This window comes from Kogia breviceps, chromosome 12, assembly GCF_026419965.1.
Source record: "Kogia breviceps isolate mKogBre1 chromosome 12, mKogBre1 haplotype 1, whole genome shotgun sequence".
Classification (NCBI taxonomy): Eukaryota; Metazoa; Chordata; class Mammalia; order Artiodactyla; family Physeteridae; genus Kogia; species Kogia breviceps.
The window spans coordinates 18,438,166-18,463,281 of record NC_081321.1 but is presented as its reverse complement, the minus strand read 5'-3'; the positions used below and the strand labels follow the sequence as shown (position 1 = coordinate 18,463,281).

General features: G+C 37.2%; 1 protein-coding gene across 14 annotated transcripts in view; it reads left to right on the top strand.

The window, feature by feature from the left end:
• SOX5 (SRY-box transcription factor 5) overlaps nt 1-25,116 on the top strand; it is a 1,010,478-nt gene that overhangs the window by 343,896 nt on the left and 641,466 nt on the right. For all 14 annotated transcript variants that reach the window (XM_067008877.1, XM_067008891.1, XM_059082188.2 and 11 more), the window contains one exon: nt 2,292-2,352. The gene's annotated coding sequence lies outside the window, so the exon portion shown is untranslated. The remainder of the gene's footprint in view (nt 1-2,291; nt 2,353-25,116) is intronic.

Genomic DNA, 25,116 nt, shown 5'->3' with positions numbered 1-25,116 from the left:
AATAGAAGTGACATGAGTGGACACTCTTGTCTTATTTCTGATCATAGTGGGAAACCAGTCAGTCTTTTTCTACTATGTATGATAGTTGTGAGGTTTTTGTAGATGCTCTTTATTAGGTTGAGGAAGTTCCCTTCTATTGCTAGTTTGTTGAATGTTTATATCATGGAAGGGTGTTGGATTTTGTCAAATGCTTTTCAGCATCTATAGGGGCGGTCATATTGTTTTGTGTTTTATTTTATTAGTATGATATGTTACATTATTTGATACTTAGATGTTAAACCAACTTTGCATTCCTAGGATACATCCCACTTAGTCTTGCTGTGTAATTTCTTTTACTATTTTGTAGCCTTTAAAAGAATTTAGGTACCCCAGAAACCACCCCAAATTATTGTTTCTTCCAAAAATGAGAAGTCTTATATAAACTAATAATCAAAAGTTATACGGGTAACTTGGTCCTAGATCATCTCTAAATCTCTGGCTCTAGTATGTTAGATCAATATCCTAGAAGTAGAATTCTGTTACCCTGAGCATATCATTTTGAAGTCTTATTTGAAATACTAACCACAGGGCTTTCCTGGTGGCGCAGTGGTTAAGAATCCGCCTGCCAATGCAGGGGACACAGGTTTGATCCCTGGTCTGGGAAGATCCCACATGCTGTGGAGCAACTAAGTCCGTGTGCCACAACTACTGAGCTTGTGCTCTAGAGCTCACAAGCCACAACTACAGAGCCCGCATGCCACAACTACTGAAACCCACGTGCCTATTACCCATGCTTTGCAATGAGAGAAGCCACCACAATGAGAAGCCCGCACACCACAATAAAGAGTAGCCCCCACTCTCCATGACTAGAGAAAGCTCTTGTGCAGCAACGAAGACCCAATGCATCCAAAAATTAATTAATTAATTAACAATACATAAAATAAAATACTAACCACGTAATCTGATTGACGGTACACTTAACTGTACCCTCCTAGGGCATAAATGTTATGTAATTTATATTTATACAATTTTAATAATCATGTTTCAAGATCATAAAAGTCATTAACAAATGTTTAAACATTTTGAAACCATTTTGAAACCATAATCATTCTGAGGCCAAAGTTTAAAAAGCTAAGAATAGATAATGAATCTCCCCTTATAAAAAAGAATTCTAGGGCTTCCCTGGTGGCGCAGTGGTGGAGAGTCCGCCTAACGATGCAGGGGACACGGGTTCGTGCCCCAGTCTGGGAAAATCCCACATGCCACAGAGCAACTGGGCCCGTGAGCCATGGCCGCTGAGCCTGTGCATCCAGAGCCTGTGCTCCGCAACGGGAGAGGCCACAACAGTGAGAGGCCCGCATACCGCAAAAAAAAAAAAAAAAAAAAAAATTCTATATCAATAAATAAATAATAAAATAATGATAATATAGTTACATGTATTGAAAAAATTTTTAATTTTTGCCTTTATATCAAGGCTATGAAACCATTTTACAGATCAAGAAAATAAACCTTCAAAGAGGTTAGATAAATTTCCAAAGACATAAAGCTCTTCTGTCATGGGACCAATGCATAAATACTGGTCTTTGGGGTCTGACTCAGATAAAGTGACTAAGTATCAATACGGTGTTTCTGGTTTTATTTTGCTATTTTTGTTTTTATTGTTCTAACGTAGAAATTATCCAGTGAGTTTGTAAACGCTTTATTCTTATACAACTTAGTATCCTAGTACAATGTAGCACTGTGCTTTGGTAAGTGCTAGCCTGTAGTTAATAAATTTCAGTGCCCATTAGCTTGTTATCCTTAAAGTATTGTAGTTGTAAGTAACGTTGCATTATAAGTATATTTTAAGTTAATCATCATGGATTGTAAGAATGGTTAAAATTGTTTAAATTGTTTCCCAGGGTGATCATAGGCTACATACATGCACATGTGCTTACATGACTGAATTAATAATATAAAAATTTTAAAAGTGATTTAATTGAAACAGCTTTAAGATAATTGGTTCACATTTTTTTTTACATTTCAACTATCATTATATCTTTCCTGTCATTTATGAAAGTTTGTTTCTTGAGTGTTCATTTATTATTCATTCATCGGCTATTAACTGGCATAGTCCTATGAATCTGACGTTGTGTGGCTATGAATCTGGTCTAGAAAATATTTTAGAATGAAATTACTTAATATTTCTTCCAAAGTTATGTTGTAGTAATCTTAACTCTCTTTATAATGTTTAATTATTTTTCACCTAAGTATTTTGGAATTACTTTGATTTTTCCCTAAATACTTGTCTTTCTTTGTTATTTTTTTCTTAGCATTGCAAGAAATAGATAATATCAAGGACATCAGAAGTGGGAGAGATTGCAGACTCAGCAGGTCAGAACATTGTATTATTATCATTTGCTGATCATTCTTTTGTCATTAATTTTGGAGTTCTTGTTCTCTTGCCACTTGTTTATTTCTTATCCATGCTTACTTGGTGTGATCTTCAGTTTTGCAAGTAACGACTAAAGCCTTTAGATAATGAGTCCAGCATTTAGGCATTCTCTTTTTAGGATTTGAAGTTGAAAAAATAATTTGAAGAGATTTTCAGGATTAGAAGAAGATTTCTTACCTAATATGGTACACAGTTACCCTGATTTCTATTATCCTTTTTAGAGTGTAAACTGTTTTGAAATGAAGACTTTTTGATGACTTTTCCAGAGTCAAAACTTTAAAACATATACAATGTTAATAATTATGTAATTGTAGTGGGAGAACACTGGGGTCATGAAAGTCAAGTTTCCTTTCTTTTCTGCCCTGTTCTCTGGGTACAGGGACACCTCTAAAAGCTCTTGATGCTCTTAGAGTCAATTTGTTTATCAACGCTAATTTTAACTACTGAATGTTGACTACCATATGTAAATTGAAGGTAAATTAGTCAAAGGGTCTACTGTGAGCATTTGTCAGCCATTGTGGAAAGTTTAGTGTAAGTCAAACTCCTCAGTAAGCTGGATGCAGCCATGCTGGCCTTTGCAGTCCCCATTTCCCTGAGAGTCACCATGAGTGACTGATGGCTCGTGTTCATCTCCTGCTTCAAGGAAGACTACCAGTTGTCTTAAATAGTGATTACAACGCTTGCTACTATTGCTTAGTTATTTATAGAAGCTTGGGAGTCCTCTCCCTTTCTGTTACCCCTCTAGTATTACCACTTCCACAACTCTCCTGGAGTTTGACTTAGCTCCTCCACATCCAGGCCTCCTGGAGAGCAACTAGCAGTGGGCTTTTCGGGTTCCATCACACAGAGAGATAAATAACTTTGTTCTTCAGTCTGATCACATCTCTTCAAGTGAAATGACTTATTCAGAAAGGATCTAAGCTTAAATAAAGTTCATCTGCCAGGATGCTTCAGGGATTTAGTTATTTTCTAGAATTATGGACTAAACAGATTATTATTGTATGTGTCTTGAGAGAACACCACTCTCCAGCTTAAAGGAAAGATAATTTCAAGTATATCTTGATGCATTACATAATCTCGGGTCTCTGCTCTTGGCTAAATTAAGAAAGAGTCCTGCAAAAAGCTGTGTTTAGAATGATATGCCCAAGTAATTGGGTTTGTAAGTATGTCTGCACTGATTCTTGCAGAGTTGAGAACCACTTTTTGGTGATATGTGTATAAAGAGTTTTCTGGTAGTAAACATCTCCCAATTTTCAGTTTATAAATATCATTGAACTAAACATTAAAAAGAAATAAATTGAAGCCAAAAGTAGTGGATTTTCTTGGCATCCAGCTGTATGTATATATTGATGTTAAATTGAATACAGTTGTTTGAGTTTTGCATGTTTGGAAGTAAGATCAAGAAGGAAGAGACCTCATAGATCCCTTATAGTCTTGACGCATAGAAAGAACTTCCGTCTAATCCATCTATTTTACAAACCTACATTGCTTCCCACTGTCACATGAAATATTAGTAACAGAGATTAATCTATGTTTCTTGATATGATGCAGACTCACTGAATTGCGTGCCTTGCAGGTTATGGAACACAAACAACTCCGCACACAACATTGTACACACACGTAAAAAATACCATCATCATTTGTCATCTTCAGCAGTTTATATTTGATAAAGAATACCATTGATACTCATACTTCACTTTGAATTGTATTGATAGTTGAAGAACTCAAGACGTTAAGATTTTTTTTTTTAACTGTTGTTTCTCTGGAGAAGTTCCCTGTTCAGCTGGATGAAACGATAAGATGATCATTCATTCATACATACAACAGAAGTTCCTACTCTTCTGGAGTTTTCACTCTAGTGGAGGAAAACATAACACGAGGATTTTAATATATATGTTAATGGGGATACATACTAAAGAGGAAATAAAGCAGAGTAAATTGAGAATGGTGGGAGACTGTATCCAATACCATGTCTAGGGTAGGCCTTTCTGATAAGGAGAGAATGGAGCACAGACTTGAAAGTAGTAAGAGGAAATGATTTAGATATATGGGTGAAGAGAGTTAACATTCAGTGGGAAGAACAAGTATAATGAGTGTGCTTGATATGTTGAAGGAGCGTCAAGAAGGGCACTGTGGCCAGAGAGAGTAAGGAGTGGACAAGTAAGAGATGAGAAAGGGTAGGATGTTGTGATGACCATTTTATAAGGCCTGGTAGACCATGGCAGGACCTTGACTATTATTCTGAGTGAGATGGGAATCATTAAGGGGATTTCAGCCAATAAAGGGGCATGAATGTGGCTCTCAAGGTTTGAGGATCACTTGGACTTACAGCTTGGGTAAAACATTAAAAATTTCTTCCTTTATACACAGAATATAAATTATGAATGAAAATAGACTTTAACAATGATTAGGGCAACATTCTCTGATTAAGATTTTGACTGATGATTGTGTTCAGGGAGCTCATGTTAAATAGTAGAGCTATCATTTTTCATTTTCATGTCTTTAATTTGCAGAATTCTTTTCATTTTGAATCATGTTCTTTGGTTATGTATAACTTATTTTCTCATAATAGGCACATTAATGACAAGGTAATATTTAGAAATTTGTGTGTCTAGTTAGTTGCTTTGCATAGATGAATTTCCCATTTGTTTGTCATTTTAAATTTCAACCAAAACTACATAGCCTTGTGTAAGTCCATAAAGAAGTCATGAATTTTTATCTCCTAGTTGTAAGGGAGAATATTTGAAAATTATCTTATGGTTTATTGTAATGGTCACATGATTGATAAGACTATTTATGAGAAGGAAACATGGATTAAAAAAAAACCAAGAACAGCTTCATAGGACTTATAGGGCATGAATTCTGGAACCAGCTCTGAAACTTACCAGGAGGACCACTTGGGGTCTTTAACCTGTGTTTGCCTGCTAAATGATGAACCCTGCTTCTCCCATAAGGAGAATTGCATTGCTTCTGTTATCTCTGCAGTTCCTTTACATTTGTTAAACCAATGTGTGCATTGTGTAAATAAAAATTGGTTGAATTAGGAATCACTTATGTTAGAAGTGACCATTTTTAATATAAATGAAAAAATAGGGATATACTATGTAAATAACAGGAAAATGTTCATATTTATTTTCAGAAAAATTAGGTTATAGAAGGTATTATTGATATTTGGAAGGAAGGGTTATTTCTAAAATTATTATTACTCTCATGTCAGAGAATCGAAGTGATTATTGAAAAAGGAATTGAGGAGGTGGGAGTGCCTTCTCCTAGCGGTCTTATGGCAGCAGTTTCCAATTGCCCAATAACTGTTTACTAGAAATGTGTCAGACTTTTGAATCAATGCATTAAAAACTATCTTAAAACTATAAGTAGGTATATAAGCTTAGATTTTCATGATTTGACTTTTAGAATATTCATGTAATAAATATATATTTTGTTTTCATAAACAAATATATAAATCTTTGCTTATGAATACTTAGTATAATTTTCTTAAAAAGTCTTGTTTATTCTAAATTCTTTCCCCTTTAGTCATAAGAATAGGAATCAGGTTTATGTTTAAACGGAGAAACAAGGAAATTACTCTTTGACACTGTTTTTTGAAGGAGAGGGTATGCAGCCTCAGCTTCACAAATGCACCTAAAATTGCTGAATCTGCTGTGATTCCAGTCCCTTTTTCGCTTGGAGGTTCTCCTTCTCCTGGAAGGGCCAGTCCCTCCCCCATGCTAAAGCCTACTTCCTCTGGCAGTTCCACAAACGTTGATTCTTCAATTAACTTTAATGGTTAAACATGTCAAGTTTCCCCTCTTAAATAATAAATTAAAACTTCCCTTTGATCTTACTTCTCCCTCCAGCTACCACTCCCTTCATATACTTACTTCCCCAAAGTTTTAACTTACTGTCTCCATTTTCTTTCTTCCCTCATGCTCGTCAGTCCTCTTCTACGCCTATCCTGCCAACCGTTGCTAAGGTCATCAGCTATCTCCATCACACTAAATCCATATGGTAATTGTCAGTCGTTATCTTATTTGGCCCTTGAGTTCTTTCAACTGCTTGAATGACTTTCCACTTTCCACTCCAGTTTAAAAAAATTTTTTTTTCTCTTTGCATTTTGCTGAATGAATCTGTCTTGTTCTCCACTGTATCCCTAAAATACTTTCCGAAGTGCTTTGTTTATAGCTTGTGCTAAATGAATTTAGTTTGAAGGTCCAAAACCAAATATTATAGTGTGAGATATAATGTCAAAAAGCCTACAAAAGAGCTACAACCTGATGTTCTATAAGGGTTCATAGAAAAGAGAAAGAAAGTTTCATAAACAAAACAGTATTTGAGCTGGGTCTTAAAGGATGGTTTTCCTAGCAGAGATGTTAGATACTGGTAGGGCTTAACTAGTATATATTTAAGATCCTGGTGTTTTTTTCGGCTTGGTTAAGTTTTGATTCAGCACAGGGTATACAAAAGGGAGATAAAGAAACTTTACAGTTCAAATCTGTAAAGAGGACTTTGAATCTCCTGCTAGTGATTAGACTTAACAGGACTTGGGGAGCCGTTAAAAATTTTTGTTTGTTTTTTAAGGGAACGTGGGTGGTGATTAGTTCTATGCCTTGGATTAATTAGTTAATATGCTGGCAGTATGAGGTTGATTGCAAGGGGAGAAGCTAAAAGGGGAAGGTAGGAGACCATTGTAGTCATTTAAGCCAGAGATCCAGAAAGTCAGGACCAAGATGGTAAAACCTGGGGACAGATAGGAGCAGAAATCCAAAGATGGAATCGTTAGGGTAGACTTTCTGGAGCAATAGGATGAATTTGAACCTTAAGTAATTGAAATCAAAGCCATGTAATTCACAGATATAGGAAACTGGAAAAATTAATTGTTTGTATTTATTTACATATTTTTTATTAGTGGGAGGTATGTGAATTGTTTTGAGAGTCTGTACATTTGAAATACCAATGTTGATATATCGAAGAAGCATTCCATGCAGAGATTCTGGAGCTAGGCAGGGGAGTTGAGAATGAAGCTATGTGAGATTAAATTTGATAGCAAAATTTGCCTCCTTGGTGGAAGAGCAATCCAGGCTTAGGAAACACCCTGAAAGACCAACAGTCTGAATGCCCTGTGGAATTTTGGAGAAGACCAAATGGAATAGTCAAAGTAGAAGGAACTCTGAAGCTTGAATTGTAGTTTTGCTGCTTGACAAGCTATGCCATCCTGAAGTAGGCTTTGGTTTATTTATTCATTTATTTTTTTAAAAATCTCTGCACAAGTCCTGTCTGAGTGGTCTGCAAATCATAAACACTAAGTGCAGACTCAGTTGGCTCCCTAGAATATAATCATTTCTGGATTATGGAATTTTTTGAAGTATTGAAAATTGTTTAGATGTTCCTTCCTTCCTTCCTTCCTTCCTTCATATATTCTTACTAAGTCTTAACCTGTGGCAGGCAATCTTTTAGTTATACTGCCTGATTTTTCTCCATCCATTCTTGACTAGAATTTTCACCGGTTCAGTTTAGCATATTATTCCCAGTTAGTAATAGGAAAAATACTGATTGATTTAGATCTTGTCCATCTATGGAATCATGCCATCCAAATCTCAGACTATGTCTCCTCTTCCTCAGGTTGGTTGGAGGAAGTGATGGAGAGTGTTACTTTTACATTTATAATAATAGGAAACACATTCATTATCCTGATTCCCTTTTGATGATTATAGTAAAATACTTAACTCGTAAATGATTTAGATCATCCTCCTTAACGGTAGTTAAACACGCTGGTGTTATAGAGATCTGACAAACATAACTATTATGGTACGACTACTGAGGAGTTCTTGGACAGAAGTGCCAGTTAGAAGAGGGGAGCCCTATCCCTGAATGTTGAATGAGTGCTTGCCTGGGGTGTCCCCAGGAACAGGAGCTGACACAGGTGTTCAGCACAGTTGCTTACTGCTTCCCCTCAAGAAGGATGGGGGATTCTTAGCACTGCTGGTTTGTGGCACTCAGCATACTTGGCAAGCAGTCAGCCCTGGCTGTGGATTTCCCTGGGGAAAATAAAAGCCACAGGGAAGTCATCAGTGTGACCTTCTGCTGGGTACTTGGCACATGGCTGCACCACGGGAAGGCTTTCAGTTGTCATTTTCTGAACGGGTAGCTATCAGGTGCTGATGGAGTCTCTCCATTCAAGGTGGGAAGTGGAAAAGGAGAAAAAATCTTGAGCAGAAGCTTACCAAATAATTCCCAGTCATGAAGCTTAACACCAGCTGATCTGCTGATAAAAGGGATATTCTTGTGGGGAGGGGGGAGGGCGTTTCTTTGGTTCTGTAAGCACAATTATAAGCTTTCCTATTTAAGTCTGACCCATCATATTGAAATGCTGTCAGTAGTATCATTAGCAAGTAAAGTGTTGATAACACAGTCAAATGCACAGCAGAGTTCTGGCTCTTAAGTGTCTGGACTAACTCCCAATATTAGGAATAGGAGTCAAACTGCCATCACTTTTCCTGTGCTAACAGACGCCCTGCCATTAGCAGTCTGAAGGCAATTTTAATAAAATACATAGCCCTGCTGAGTTGGTCTCAAAAGATAAATAAGCAATGTAGAAAAGAAGCTTTTGTTTAAAAGTAATTATTTAAACTATGCGTTACAGGTATTTGTCTTTTACCAGTAAGGCAAATGCTATCAGAATTTCAATAATGATTTGGTGGCACTTATCTAAATACTGTGATATTGTCATTTCAACGACTTAAAGCATCGCCTTATTTTCACTTATATACAAAATGGGGGCAGATTGGATCCAGGTATCAAGTGCATGTGTTTTACAGTTTATATTACATTTTTTTGTGTGAACAGTGTTGTATTCTTGGACAGATTTATGGAAATGTAACAAGCTGGTGATAGAGTTCTGGGAATTGCAGACTTGACTTCCAAACACAGATTAGAACAGGAGGGCAAAGAACATCTTTTTATTTTTCCTTTGCTGTCAGAAAGGGAATCACTTTTCAGTTTTTTAAAAACTCTTTTAATAAGATGCTTATATGTAAACCACAGTCACAAGGGTGTAATAAATGTGTGCGTGTGTCAGAGGAGCCAAAGCTTTGTTTGCCAAAAGGTAAAAATCTCAGAAAGCTTTTTAAGAGTCTATTTGGAAACCATTGAAATTACCGCCTTTCCTTCCCTTCTTAATAGCGACATACTGGCCTGAGATCCATAATATAGAATTAGCTCTGGCCTTATAGTAGGCAGAGTTAGAACTTGCCTACATAAGTGTGACGTGTGGGACATCAGGAAGGCTCCTATTTCTAAGTGCCATCCAGGGGGAAGCAAAGCAGCGTGTGCTTTGGAATGAGACAGAACTCAGGTCAAATCCTACTCAAGTCCCAACTCTTTTTTTTTTTTTCATGATGTATTATTGTAGGCAAGTTATGCGTCTTCTCTAAGTCTCTGTTTCCTCATCTATAAATTGGGAATAATAACAAAACCAGCCTTGTATGATTGTTCCGTGGATGTAATGAGACAATGCATGTAAAACATTTAGGATGGTGTCTGGCACAGAGTGAGCACGAGGAGAATGTTTGTTTTTATATTAATGAACTTCTAACACACTTTTATCAGGAAGGTTACATGTTAAATATTGCGCTAGAAATTGAGGTAAATATGTGGATCAATATATGGTCTCCACTTCAAAATTAAAATCTTTAATGCAAGACAGACATTTTAGCAGATAACTCAGATGCTGTGTGCCACTTGTTGTATTGCTATAGGTCTAGTGGACATAAAGGAGGCAGGGCTAGAGAGTTCCCTGATGGCCTAGTGGTTAGGATTCTGGGCTTTCACTGCAGTGGCCTGGGATCAATTCCTTGATAGGGGAACTGAGATCCCATAAGCTGCATGGCACAGCAAAAAAAAAAAAAAAAAAAAAAAAAAAAATGGAGGCAGAGCTTAATCTTGGCCATGGAAAAAATTACTGTAAAATCTTCATTTATTAAATTTTCAAAGGGAAGTTGCCATGTATTTTCACCCTGAGCCGTTGTGATCAAAGCCAACTATTTTTTTTCCAGTGATTTTTTTTCCCCAGTTCCTTGTTCTTTCTATTCTTCTTCTTTTACATTTATGTAAACTTTTTCTTTGATTGTTATCACCATGGTTAGATGATATCTGTACTCAGAGACAAGAGGTAAACATAAATCAACACTCAAATGCTGCTCAGCATCTCTGCTAAAATGATTTGGGGGAAGAGTTGAAAACAGGGGTTTTATTCTCATACATTGCCGAATGGAATGACAATTAGTACAAGCCTTTGGACAGGAATTAGGCAATGTCTAACAAATCTGCATATATACACCATTTGATCCAGCAATCCCATTTTTAGGAATTTATCCTGAAGATACATCTTTGACAAATGAGGATCACATGCCCAAGTTTAATCATCGTGGCATTGTTTATAATTGTAAAATATTAAAAACTACCTAGGGGGCTTCCCTGGTGGCGCAGTGGTTGAGATTTCGCCTGCCGATGCATGGGACGCGGGTTCGTGCCCCGGTCCGGGAAGATCCCACATGCCGCGGAGCAGCTGGGCCCGTGAGCCATGGCCGCTGGGCCTGCGCGTCCGGAGCCTGTGCTCCGCAAGGGGAGAGGCCACAACAGTGAGAGGCCCGTGTACCGCAAAACAAAAACAAAAACAAAAAACCTACCTAAATGCTCATGCATAGGAGAACAGTTGAATACATTAGTATTCAACCATGTATGGAGTCTATGGAATCTCCACATAATGAGGCACCGTGCAGCTGTAAAAAGAATGAAAGGATACAGAGTAATTTCCAGTCTATACTGCTAAGTGAAAAAAGTGCAGAAAAGTAATATCTAGAATGAAAGAGAAATAAGAAAATACACTTGTATCTGCTAATTGGGGCAAAAAATAGGAAAGATAAGCTGGAAACTCATGAAATTGGTTTTTACTTACAGAGGTTGGGCCCAGCAAATGGGTATTGAGAGAATGAAAATAAGGTAGAAGTGGTGACAGGAGAGTGTGACACTTATCTGAATATCCTTTTTCTTTTGTATAGATCTGATTTTTGGAACTGTGTTAATGTTTGACATACTCAAAAACAAATAATTAATTTAAATGAGCTAGGGTGTTTAGGGAGCCTCACATGAAAACAAAAAATAACAAATTTGATTAATTGTATTCATATGAATTACAAATGAAGGGGGTGGGGGAAAAGAGCTAATTTAAGTAACTTTGCCAAACAGATTTTTGACTTTATACTCTAAGATTTAAAAAAAAAATGAACTATTGTATTTTCATCAGAAAATTTGCTTTTCACCCAATACGGATTAATAATTCTGCTTTTCATGGAGGTGAGAGTTAACATTTCTGAACTGCTTTGAGTATATACTAGGATTGTGGATAATGAGAGCCATTTTCCCACTGTAAAAGAAAGAAAGAGGGCTAGAATGAACCCTGTGATGTTGAATGGAATGAGGTATCAATAAAAACTCATGGTGTGTGTTATAAAGAAATAGTTGTGAGTGTGTGTGTGTGCGTGTGTCCATTTATATATTCCCTAGCTCTATCTGCTGAGAGGGCTTAAAAGCAGTAATACCTCAGTACTGATGAGCACCCCTACTACCTAGATCTTGGTTTCTGAATATAATTCTCCAATAAAAAACACCAAGAACCCTGTAGAAATGGAAGATTCTAGGGCAAGAAGAAAAATTATATGGTGAGAAACTAGAAAATCTTATGGTTCAAGAAAGTAAGGCACACACACACAAAAAGAAAGTAAGGCATGACTGAAAAGAATCGAAACATGTTGAAAGGACACAGGAGCCATTTTGACATGGCTCCCAATGGCCACATCTGGGACATTTGAGCAAAAGGAGCTAATGATAGTAATGGATTATACTCAATATAGTCCACGATGTTATAAAAAGTGTTGAAAAATAATAAATGGGAGAGAATGGAAAACTCTTTTTATAACAGTAGAATACCAATTAATAACTGTAGAAGGAATGTTGGAAATAGAAAATAACCATTTGGTAAACAACACATTAATGATTTTCTCAGGCAAGAATCATGACTGGATGCTAAATTAGTGGTGAAAATATGATGATAAATAGAATACTTAAATAGTGTCCAAATATCTCTTCTCAGAATGCTTGTAGTGATCAAAGTTAGTATCACCAGTAATGAGGCTTATCAGCATCGTGTACCACTGCTGTGGCTCACTGAGGAAGGCACAAAAAATAATTTCTGTCATTTTCTGGCCAAAAATGCATGAATTTTATCATGAGGAAATATCAGACAACTCAAATTGAAGGACATTTTACAAAATAACTGGGTAGTACTCTTAAAAAGTGTCAAGGTCATGAAAAACAAAGAAAGACTGAGGAATTGTCCCAAATGGAAAGGGACTAAGAAGACAGGATAACTAAATATTGGCTCATGGTCCAAGAAAAGGACATGAGTGGGACAGTTGTTGAAATTTGAATAAGGTCTGTATATCAGTCAGTTGTTTCAGTTAATTTCTTAGTTTTGCTCATTGTGCTGTGGATTTGAAGATATTAATATGCCAGGAAGCTGGGAACTCTGTACTATTTTTGCATTTTTTTTCTAAGTCTGAAATTATTTCAAAATGTTAAATTGAAAAATAAAAATTAAAACATGTGCCTTAAATAAGATGTATGTATGTATGTATTACCCATTCTTCTTTATTATCATAAAGGGAAAAGTTTGCTATGTAAGAGGGTAACATCACTGGGCTCTAGGAAAAAAAAATTTGTAATAGAGTGATATGTATGTTGCGTTGTGAATTGGGTCTTATTCTGTTAACTGCCTCTGGCATACACTGTGTAAGCCTTGAGGGTACTTACTATGCCTTTGTATTTGCCAGTCTATTTGCCAATAAAATAGGGTTAATGATCTTAGCACTATGCTTTCTAATTAATCACATTAATAGAGGAGAGCATGTCAAGTACAGAGCCCGACAACAATAATTTTAAGAAGCACTCAAGTGAAGATCAAAATTTAATGCCAGTGAATGACCAAGTATCTTCTGGTAGGTGTAAAACTCCAGATTATTTCCAGGGAGGGGAGATAGAGCTGGTATATTCAGTCCAATGGATGTGTGTGAAGAGATCAATAATCAGATAAAAGCTAGAAAGGAAGTATGGGTACAGTACACAGCGTAGCCAGTCAGTGGGTCTCTGAGAGTCCAGATTCTTAAGCTAGAAACAGGGTCTGGTGATAATGAGGAGCTTGATGATGCCAGTGAGGTGGTGGTAGTGCTGCGAATGCTTTGTTACAGCATTAAAGGACTGGAGTGAAGGATCAGTAGCAACTTGTGGTTGCACGGAGTTCTATGTACCACCACCTTGGTTCCCCATACATTCATACTCAAAAATTTAATGTTTAACATAGTTGTAAGATGTAGGTGGAGAGATCGATTTCATTACCTATGTTTTTATTGATGAGGAAACTCAGATTCAGCATTTCTAAAATCCTATAGCTAATAAGTACAGAAAGGATTTGTACTGTGGACCAGAGTGTTCACATGAGTTTACTAACCTTCTAGCATTAGATAAAATATAGATTTTCCTTCCACACTAGGGCCCAATATGGAGCGGAAGTATTTTTGCCAAACTTGGGAATACATAACTCTTCTAGTGTATGTACTCAAGAAGCATCATTATCAATAGTATTTAACACAGAGATTGTAGGACTTGCCCAGAATCCCAAGAGTTAGTGCCAGAAATAAAATGAGAACTCTAGTTGTCCATAGTCAGGGCAGAGATGATCCTGTTGGCCACATTATGAATTGTCTTCAGTGCAGATAGTTCTTTGATAGTCCAGCACCAACCAGGAAGACTGGAGGTCTGCTTCCCGGGCTCGGTACCACTCACTGGAAGAGGCCGGGTCCAAAGGGGCCTTGAACAGTGGAGTTCTGATGCTGTGTTGAGACATTAGTGAGCATTTTGAGCATTATAGTGATTTGAATAAAATTCTGTAGGTTGCCTGAAAATCTTGGGAATAGAGTTCGAGGCCATAGGTCAATTATCTTACCTACGTAGAATGAAAAGCAGTTGAAATCTAGCAGAGGCCTTGGGGTCAATATTCTGAGTGTGTTATCTCATCCAGCACCTGAAACTCTCCGCAGACTTTTAGCTTCGTGAATCACTCAGGACGTTGGAGAAGTTCCTTCTGTCCAGTGGCAGTACATTCTTTCCTTCGAAGAATGCTTTGAGTGACGTCAGAGTTTTTATATGACTTTGACATTTGCCAGAAAGGTTATGGTATCGCTAAGACACACAAATATTATCCCTATTTATAGTGTGTGTATTGCCATGACAGAAACAGAAATTTTTAAAAAAACACTATTAATTCTTTACCATTAGAACAAGAGTTCCTTTTCTATTATATATATTTGACTTCCAAACCCAGGATTTATTAAAGACTTAATATCAATATATGTTACAAAGACCATATAAAATATAAAATTTAATCTAATCACTAATAATTTAGAGATTAATATGGAATCTTAGAGCTAGATAATGCTTATCTAAGTCACTGATTTTGTAGACAAGGAACTGAGGCTCAGCGAGGTTAAATTTTGCATCACTTTTACGGTTAATAAGCGACAGAGCCAGAAAAAGAACCCAGATTTCTTGATTCCTAGCCCAGCTTTCTTTCCACTATGGCATGATTTCTTATGACACGTATGAGATTAGAGCAAAATTATTTTTGTTGAAATGCATGAAAAGCGTTGTGGGTCTCTTGTTGATGTTTTGTGGAGGGAGTGAGTTTATTCTATCCTTGATTTTTTTTTTTTTTGGTTTTACACTACAATTAATAAATGAATAATATCCTCTGTCTACCCCATGTTATAAGGTCCTACTAATTTTTTTTTATTTCCAATAATCTGCTGATAGGTTTGGAAAATCCTTTCTTGTCTCAGAATAAATGCATGCATACCTTTGAGTTGCTAGCACTTGAACTGCTAATCCATTAAGTGACTAATCTGAGAAATCACCTCTCTCGTTAGGTGCCCTGGATCACAAATGTCTTTTGATAGTACTGCAGTGGTAATGTAGGGATTTGCAACTGGCAGGCAGGAATTGAATTGCCATCATTTGGCTTTAGCAGGAGTTAGAGTCTTGTCTCCAACATAAGCATGAGCCAAGGTACTGTCTCCTTTTTTCTAATTTTAGTTGGAACCATTGGCACCGATCTTACCTAGACAGACTAGTGTTATTTCTACCCAGCACAATCTGCTGGCATGGGCTCCATTCCAAGCCACGCAGTTGAACTTCTCCCCCTGGTTTAGCAAACAGAGAGAGATATGATTGGATGTAGAGGACAGGAGCTTTCACCTTTTTCATTAGAAGCCATCCTTTCAGGCATAGAGCTTCTAGGTTTAATTGGTTCAATGTATGACTCAGAGAGAATTGGCTCTTATGATTGAAAATTGCAGTGTGCTTTAATTGTGGGTCATGAAGTAATTACTCCCGTGTTTTGGTTCTGGCTCATGGATATTGATACATTTAACTGCTCAAGGGTGGGAAGAAAGGTGAGAAGTGATGTCTGCTTACCAGACCTCACCTGTTCATTACTGGAGAAGATGAGCTGTATAATTGTCCTGTCGTGATCTCTAGTCATGGGCACGCATCCCCGATGGCACCTCTCATGACCTCAGTCACACCGGCCATGCTGAGGCTTCTATCTGCACCCCTTTATCAGAACCCTCCGTGAGACCTCTTCAGAGCATCAGCGCTCTCCCTCAGCTAATTCCCATACCATGGAGAGTCAAGAGGGGACATCACAGCCTTTGCAACCTTGACCCTCTGTGCAGCCATACCTGAGCCCTTTCTCTCTACTTCAGTGTGCCATGGGATGTCTGCTGCAGCGCTGATGTCTCACAAAGTGCCATTCGGAAAGCAGGCCACATAAACATAGAGGAGTTTATACGATTTCCCATCTCACCCCTACCTACCCTGGACTTGCCTTGCGGGAGCAGGTGTATGGAGCCCTCACAGTAGCATTTGAGGTCTCTTCCCCCTGGTGACTCTTCCTTCTAAATTAGAAGTGCCCATAACACTCAAACTCTTTCATTATTTCACAAAACAGTGGTTTTCCATATGTAAAAGCAGAAGATTTTTTTTTCCTCTGGTTGCTTGTGACCCAAATGAGAAAGACTGTACTTGGAATGGGGAGAGTTAACATATGGGGTTATTTCGTATATCATCCTGCAGGGGACTCAGTGGTAAAGAGGAGAAACACAGACTGTCCTCATGGGACACACAGTGAGATCACATAGAGCTTATTAGTTTTTGTTGTTCTTCAAAACAATAGATATAAACATGTCCACAAATAGGAGATTCTAATAAACAACTAGAGGGTATGTTTAAATTTTATGCAAAGGAGGGCTTTGAAGTGTGTATCACATCCTGAAGATCTGGTTGAAAAATAGCAAATCATTACCCAAGGGGATAAGAATTCCATAAATTTACACCACTACTCTTCTCTCCCCCCCCCACCCCTTCCTTTCTCCTGTAACATAGTTCTGTCCCCTGGTCGGATAGTTGTTTTGGTAGAAGTTCCATGTTCCCTGTCTACCACGTCCCGTTGGCTGACTTTTGCCTACTTTTCAATCATGGATGAGCTGCCCTCTTATAGTGTGATAGCCTGATAAGATTAATAATAATAATGAATAATAATCATTAAACCCATAGACCTTGGTTCATGGTATTAGATGAATTATGTCGTTTAATTATCAGAGCAGCCCTTGGGGAAAGGTATCACTATTAATCGTTGTTCTACAGATGAGCAAGTTGATGCAAAGTGAGAGCAGGCAATCCAAAAACACATAAGTGGGCACAACAGGATTTTATCTGACACCAGATTCTGAGTCCCTATCGCTTAGGAATTGTATTCAGTTTCAAGTAACAGAAACCTGAGTGGTGGTGGTTTGAACCAGGTAGGAGTTTTTTTCTCTTCCACCATACAAGAGGGTCAGATGCAGTTCAAGCTGCTCTGCCATGCTGCTGGGCATCCAGACTCCCTCCAGTTTTCTCTTCCACCACACTTAGGGTAGGTCCTCATTCAAATGCTCGCGAGAGACCCGCTACAGCTTTAGCTGTAGCTGTATGTCCTATCAAGGCAGGAAGTAGGAAAAGCACAAAGAGCAAAGAACAGAAAGGCCAAAGCAGTCAGAGCCGTCCCCTTCTAAAAGGTTTTCACTGAATCTTCCCCAAACTTCCATTTATATCTCAGGGCTATTAGTAGGATTCTATTTATACATTTAACTGAAGAATAGGAACAGGGAATTTTTAAAATTATTTAAAATAAACCAGAAATTTTTCTTTGTCTAGGGTCTCCCCCATGGTTATGCTTATTAAAACACACACACCCATAAATGTATGCCTCTTGAATGGAAAGATATCCATCTTCGGATGGGATATTTTCTATAGAATCTTTCGCAAATATTTAGCACACACCTGCTTATAAGGAGATATTAATAATTGGTCTGGAAATGGGGAACTGAGACAACATTACCCAAGTTTAGAGAAACTGTCAGGTGAGTAAACCCTGCCACCATCTTCCACAATGCGAATTGACATACGGTTCATTATTGGGATAGAAATGTTTTCCTGTAGGATAGACCATTCTGAGTTGTATACGTTCCTCTTCAAGCATGATGAAACAAAAATTGCTGATCAGAGTGTTATCCTCATTAAGCAGTATGCTTTCAACTTCATGAGACTAAAATTCCATGAACTTATTTATTCCTTTATCCCAACGTTTGAATAAAAACAAGAGGTTTGCATTTAAGCAGTGAGAGAGTATTGGTTGAAAACTGCAGTAAAATATAGTGGATTTTTTTTTTTACCTGATCCACTTTTCTTTGACAAAAACTTACCTATGTCTTCTCTGCTACCTCAGTTTCTTCCTTTAGAAAATGCTGTCATATATGTAGGATTTATCTGCGGAGTTTATGTCAGTAAGATGTATTACAATAGAAGGATAATTCACAGAAATTCTGACTAACTCAGTGCCAATGGCATGTTATTCTGTTTTTACACGTCTGCAGTACACAGTTATTGTTTTATTATGTCATTGTGAATGTGGTTAATATATATATTGTTTTGATAACAAATTGATCTTCAACTGCTTTATATATAAGCATCATGTGCTTCAAAGCAGGTAGTACAAAGCTGGGCCAAACCAAATAAATACTTATCAGTGGCTTTATGTATGAAAAATATGTAAACAATTAGGTTGACTACACCAGGATATTTCTTGGGAGTTTTAGGTTTGTTCTTAATAAATCCGTAACATCAGTGTTTTCTAATTGATTGAGGATGCTGGTTAATTGAATTCTTTTTAAGCAGGATTTATAGACTTTTAACGTTGAAATCAATTGCATATATTCTCGTCATATTTGGCTTAGCTCCACAAGAGGAAATTTGGGCAATCGTGAATATAGACTAGAGAGATAAGCAGTTAGGATCATTAAGGTGTATGACTTCCTCTCTTACTCATTAACTGTTTTTAATTTTAATTGGGCAGGTATATTGCATTCTTCTCTTTCCTTTTTTAATGATAAATTTGCCAAAGATGATTATATGCATAAAGTAAATATGTATGATAAAGCTAATTAGTATAAAACCTTTTGCTCTAATTATTTTACTATGTCATGTGAAAGTATTAAATGGGCCTAAATTAGCTGAACAGTTGTCTTAGTTCCTCTTAGTTTATATGTTGAAATTATGGACTTAGACGATTACTAAGACTTTTTCAGCAACAGGAAGTGAGGTGAATTTTTAAAAATTGGTGATTATGAGCAAGTTGGTGACTTCCAGAAATGTGAATTTACTTGTTTGGGAAAGATGACTATTTTAGTATAGAATTTCACATGATAATCAGTATTCGTGATCTGATCACATACATATTTTAGTGTTGTTTTCCATAAAACAATTTAATGTATACTGCAACTGTAGATAACTGATTTGTGTTTTAGAGATAAGGTTCACTTAATTTTTGTAATTGCCCAAAACATAGTATTGAAGCCTATACCATGCCCATTTCTAATGCCAGCCCTTCAATATAGCTGAATCTTGCCATAAAGTCTGCTATCTAAGGAATCTCAACCTTTCTTTCTATTCTGTGAACTCCTATAGTTGACAAAAAAGATTTCTAAAAAGATAATTGTATTGATTAATTCAGTTTCTGGGTTGGGCATAAGGTGTAAGTTGGAGATTACTCATAGAAATTGAATACAAAGAGAAAATCTTTTTAAGTCTTTTTTTTTTTTTTTTTTGAGGGTATTGAATGAGGCTGAAGCTGAACTCCTAAAAGCTTTCCAGCCTCACAGAGCTTCAATAAACTTCTAATGGAGTCCTGAATGCCAGCTCTATTTTTGTTGCTTATACAGTAGGTGGGAAACCTTTAACTGGTAGGATGAGTCTTTGTTTTCATTTCCACTGAAAAACTCACGGACTAACACTTAGGGACTTCTAATATCTTAGAAAAAGTTTTCTGGTATAACATAATATATAGATATTTATACGTAATATATTTATACAAGTTTAAGTATATATTGATATATTGTTCCTGAAGTATAAGTATATATTTTTATATAAATATATTTAACCAAACCCGATTTTTATCTATGTGTGTGCATATACGAGCAGATCTCTCCACATGTTTATGTATAGTGTCCATATTTATTGTATATTAGTTAGCCTGTTGAGTGTTTCATCAGATAATAGGTTCTCTAATGCAGAAACTGTTTTATCCACATTCCATCACTCCCAACAGAGTGTAATACAGTGTCTTTTACACAATGGATGATAAATTAGTGGTTGTAGTGAATGGTGACCAAAAGAACAGACATTTAATCAGAGAAAAATGTACTGTTTGATTTTGATACAGGTACATGGGAAAGATGTCACTTAAAGATAGTCCCCTTAATTGTCAATTAGAACTATTTTATTCTTATCTATTTAGATGGAAGCTAAGCTCTGCCGCTTTTATATAGTTTTACTTGTAATTGTGAACATGTAGAACCACATGAGGCCATCAATCAATCAGTAGAGAGATAAGGGCCCAACAGAATTATTTCTGTAGGTGGCCAAATTTTTCAATCAAGGACAGCTGAAAGGTCATGATTAAAACAGTGATTTTCCTGAAATTGTAAGTAACTGTTAGTGACTGTTTTGCACAAAGATGTCAAAACTACTTTTTTCCTCTGAAAAGGAAAATTATAAGTTCTTGAAGACATTCGCAGTTTCCCAAATTTCACTTGCACTACTGTAATGTATTTTAATTACTGCACTTGAGTCAGTTTCTTAAAAAATATAAGAGGCAAAAATAAGGTAGTGTAATAGTAAGTATACAGAGAATATAAACAATAGGCATCTAATACCTACCTGAGAGGTGCATACTCATTACTCAGTATTTGCCAAGGAGTAGGACTTAACATTTTTTACCCAAGGAGTGTGCTTAGCATTAATTCATAATTCTATACAGAGATGAGGAATGATACCACTGTGTATTTTAATTAGAATATGGCAGTGATACTTGAGATATTTAAGTAATTTGCTTCACGTAGATCTGTTAGCAAAGGCAGCCAAGGATAGAAAATGTTGTTAGTGATTTCTGTAGGTGGCCCTTTATCCTCTGAGTCAGAATTGACTCCAGTCCCTGGGTAGTGGCAGGGAGGACCAACTGCTGGCTGTCAGCATCTTTCCAATGAGGTGCGGACATGAAGTCCTGACCATTTGTAGTCATTAAAGATTCCTCAGAACCTTCGTAGCAGAAAGGGTTTTAACCGCAGTGTCCTGGTCAGTTTCCAAATCTGGTAATTGTATTATGCCTTCTAATGTCTTCCTGCAGGTTCTGTTTTTGTTTATGTGTTTGTTTGGGGTTTTTATTGTTACTGTTGCTTGCATATATGGAGCTGTAGTTTTTTGGGGGTGCATCTCTCCTTGGTTTTAAGCTCTTTGTGTGCTTTTAATCTTCTTTAGGCTATACCGGCGTAGAACTGAAGGGTTTTGTTAGATGCGTATTATTTCAGCCTGCATTAATGATTTGTGTTCCATCCTTTTAACACTCTGTTTTAGTTTAATTTTTTAAGAGACACATATAAAAGAACAAATGAAAAGGTATAGTGGCATGAGAAGCAACAAATACGCTGATAGACGTGGGCTGCTCTTTGAGATACGGCCCAAATGTACCACCTTTACCTTGGAGGAGAACTCTGGAAGGCAGAGAAGTTGAATGACACTTGCTGGGTTTGAGGAGGGAATCGCAAGAGAATATGAGAAGTGTTCGTTCACTTAGAATTAAAAACTGGTAAAGTTCCATTTGAGCCCAAGAATGACATGGTTCATTTCCATGTTAAATGTCAATCTTTTCTTCCCATTGATAAGCATGTTAAATTTGGATTTGTAAGGCAGAAGGATATGTATCTGATTTTAAGAGCAATATTTTGATATATCATAATTTTGATGGCCATGTTTTGAATTAGATATTTCACTCATGATCATTTTTCATAATCTACAGGAGGATAAAATTCTATCAAGTCAACATTTATTGGATGCCATCCATATTAAAAGAACTGCATTTGATGTATTACTCTTGAAGATATTTTATTTGGTCCAAAAAACACTGTACCAAGTATTCATCCTATTACGTCCCTACTGGGTTGAAAGTGATTTTTTTTTTTTTTTTTTAGTTTTGTTGTTATTTTATTTATTCAGCAAGGAAAATGATAAAACAAAATTCAGAGTAATTTCGTTCTAACCCAAGCATAAATTTCATCCATTAATCTTAAAACCTACCCTGCCAACAGCATTATATAGTAGAAAAAGCATAAGCTCATGTGTCAAAAGAGCTGTTTTTTAATGCTGGCTCTTACAAAGTCTATGATTTCCAAATGGGTAAGTTCCTTAACTTCCTTGTCTCAGTTTTTTCATTGTGAATAGGAATGATTGTAATATTTTGACCTACCTACTGAAACAGTTTTTTCCAAATGGAAGAAAATACATTCTCTTTTGAAGTAATCTCTAATCTACAGTATAGTACTTTCCTCACTAATATTATTATTATTTTAAAAATTTTTTTGAAGTATAGTTGATTTACAATGTTGCATTAATTTCTTCTGTACAGCGAAGTGACTCAGTTATACATATATATATTCTTTTTCATATTCTTGTTCATTATGGTTTATCATAGGATAATGAATATAGTTCGTTGTGTTATACAGTAGGACCTTGTTGTTTATACCTTACTAATATTTCATCTTTCATCAGATTGGTCTTACATATACTCCTCAATTAGAAATTACTCTTCATAGATTTTCTGGAATCTTAGTTTAAGATTAAAGCTATTCTGGGTTCTGTATGGTGAAGCGTTTCTCTTCTGCAATGTCACAGCCTCTGAAATGTTCTCTTCCCAATACTGGATAGTTTTGCTTTTTCTCTAATTCATCTTTTTACCATACTTAGGGTACATAAACAAATGAAAGAATTTAATACTTCCTTGTCATGCCAAGTTAACATGAAAATATCTGGGCTTCCCTGGTGGCGCAGTGGTTGAGAGTCCGCCTGCCGATGCAGGGGACACGGGTTCGTGCCCGGGTCCGGGAAGATCCCACGTGCCGCGGAGCGGCTGGGCCCGTGAGCCATGGCCGCTGGGCCTGCGCGTCCGGAGCCTGTGCTCCGCAAAGGGAGGGGCCACAACAGTGAGAGACCCGCGTACCACCAAAAAAAAAAAAAAAAAAAAAAAATCTGTACCTGACCGAATCAGAGCCCAGTTGTCATTGGGAGTGCGAAGGTTTGAAAACTGAGTATCAGAGTAAATCACCCAGAAGGAGCAGGCGATCGGAACAGATCTTACTTAGCAATATGGGGAAGCTCATACAAAGCATCAGGTAACCTCAGGGTAGGAAAATATCTTGTCGGACAGGCACTGAATGTCTAGCTGTGGGCCTGTCATGGGAATAAGGGTGGCCTGTCATGACTGGAAATTCCATCAACAAAGAGTAGGAGACGATCAAAATGATAATAAGCTGGCTGTGAGTAGCAGAGACCCTGGGCGGAAGTAGCAGACAATCCTAGGAGACTATTTTCAACAAGGTAAAGAACCTTACGGCAGAGACCTGAGGTAAAAACCATGGAAACGAAGTGTGGACTCAGTAAGGAAGCAAAACACAAACATTAAGTTACTGAACTCGTGCTGAAAAGTGGCGTCTTGGCATCTCGAACTAAGAGGTCTGCCTGGTTTGAGACCAGACAGGGAAGTAACTCGTATCAATATCATTCTCTTTGGCTTTCCTGCTCTAAGCTCTTCAACTGGCCACCTCCTGTCTCACTCCCAAATTCACACAGGGCAGGAGAAGAGAGAATCTACATAAATTCTGAGAACATGATTCTCATTCTCTTCACTTTGATCTCAAACTGAAAGATTATTTCCTACCTTATTTGGTTCTGTTTTCTCTCAGCCATCAGTCAACTTTTTCTCCTTGACGTTTCTGTAATTGTGGTACAAAAGTTACAAGAAAATTCATTGGCTTAAGACACATATTAGCACTTTTTAAACTTATGATATTGTGATGCATCTTAAATCTATGGCATGTCATAATTTAATTGCCACGGGAATTTTTCTTGGGATGTCCTCAAGTCCTGGATGAAGTACAAAGCTTACGTAAGAGTCTATTGTTGCCAACAGTGGTTTCAAAGACAACCTGAATGGGCTTCCCTGGTGGCGCAGTGGTTGAGAGTCCGCCTGCCGATGCAGGGGACGCGGCTTCGTGCCCCGGTCCGGGAAGATCCCACGTGCCGCGGAGCGGCTGGGCCCGTGAGCCATGGCCGCTGAGCCTGCGCGTCCGGAGCCTGTGCTCCGCAATGGGAGAAAAAACAAAACTAAGAGTCTATTGTTGCCAACAGTGGTTTCAAAGACAACCTGAATCATAAAGACGTATGATGTCACTGACACTGACTGTCACTGGGGCTTGACAGAGCCACAGTAATTTGTAAAATCCCCCTTTTCTCCATCTTGCCACATTCTCATCATAGAGGAAAAGAGCAATCAGAGAGGACTCTCCAAAAGAGACTACTATACAGGTTTTTAAGAACTCTTTTGCCTTCAGAGTAGGAATGCATTTACTGTATCTGAATTCTTTCTCCTGATAGAATTTTATGAACCAGTGTTTCAATAATACCTGTTTTCTCCATCTATCTACATATCTGCATGTGTCCACAAGTGATGTCCTGGTGTTTGGAAATAAAAATGAATCTCTTTCCTTTGGTGGATTCTGTCCCAGTACAGGAACCATGTTTTCACAATTCTGCTTGGTTTCCTGAGACTGAGGCTTAATTTTGCATTTTCAATGTTGATTTCTTTGGTCACATTATTCTCCAAAAATTCTCATCTTTATCTCTAAAAGAAGCATAAATTTGTGACTAGGACTGTTGAATAACACATGGAACTTCTAAATTTTTCTCATTGCCTACCTGAAGGAAACAAATATTTGCAAGGTAGTCTACATCATTGCTTAAATTTTCTCTTTTGAATTAGCATATTTTTGTTCTGTCATAAGTAGAAGCCTTTCTTCTCTTATTGTAAGAACTATAGGATATCTACCATTGATAAGTTGAGTATTTGGAATATGGCCCAGTTTAGAAACTTATCTCAGTATGTCTTAATATTTGTG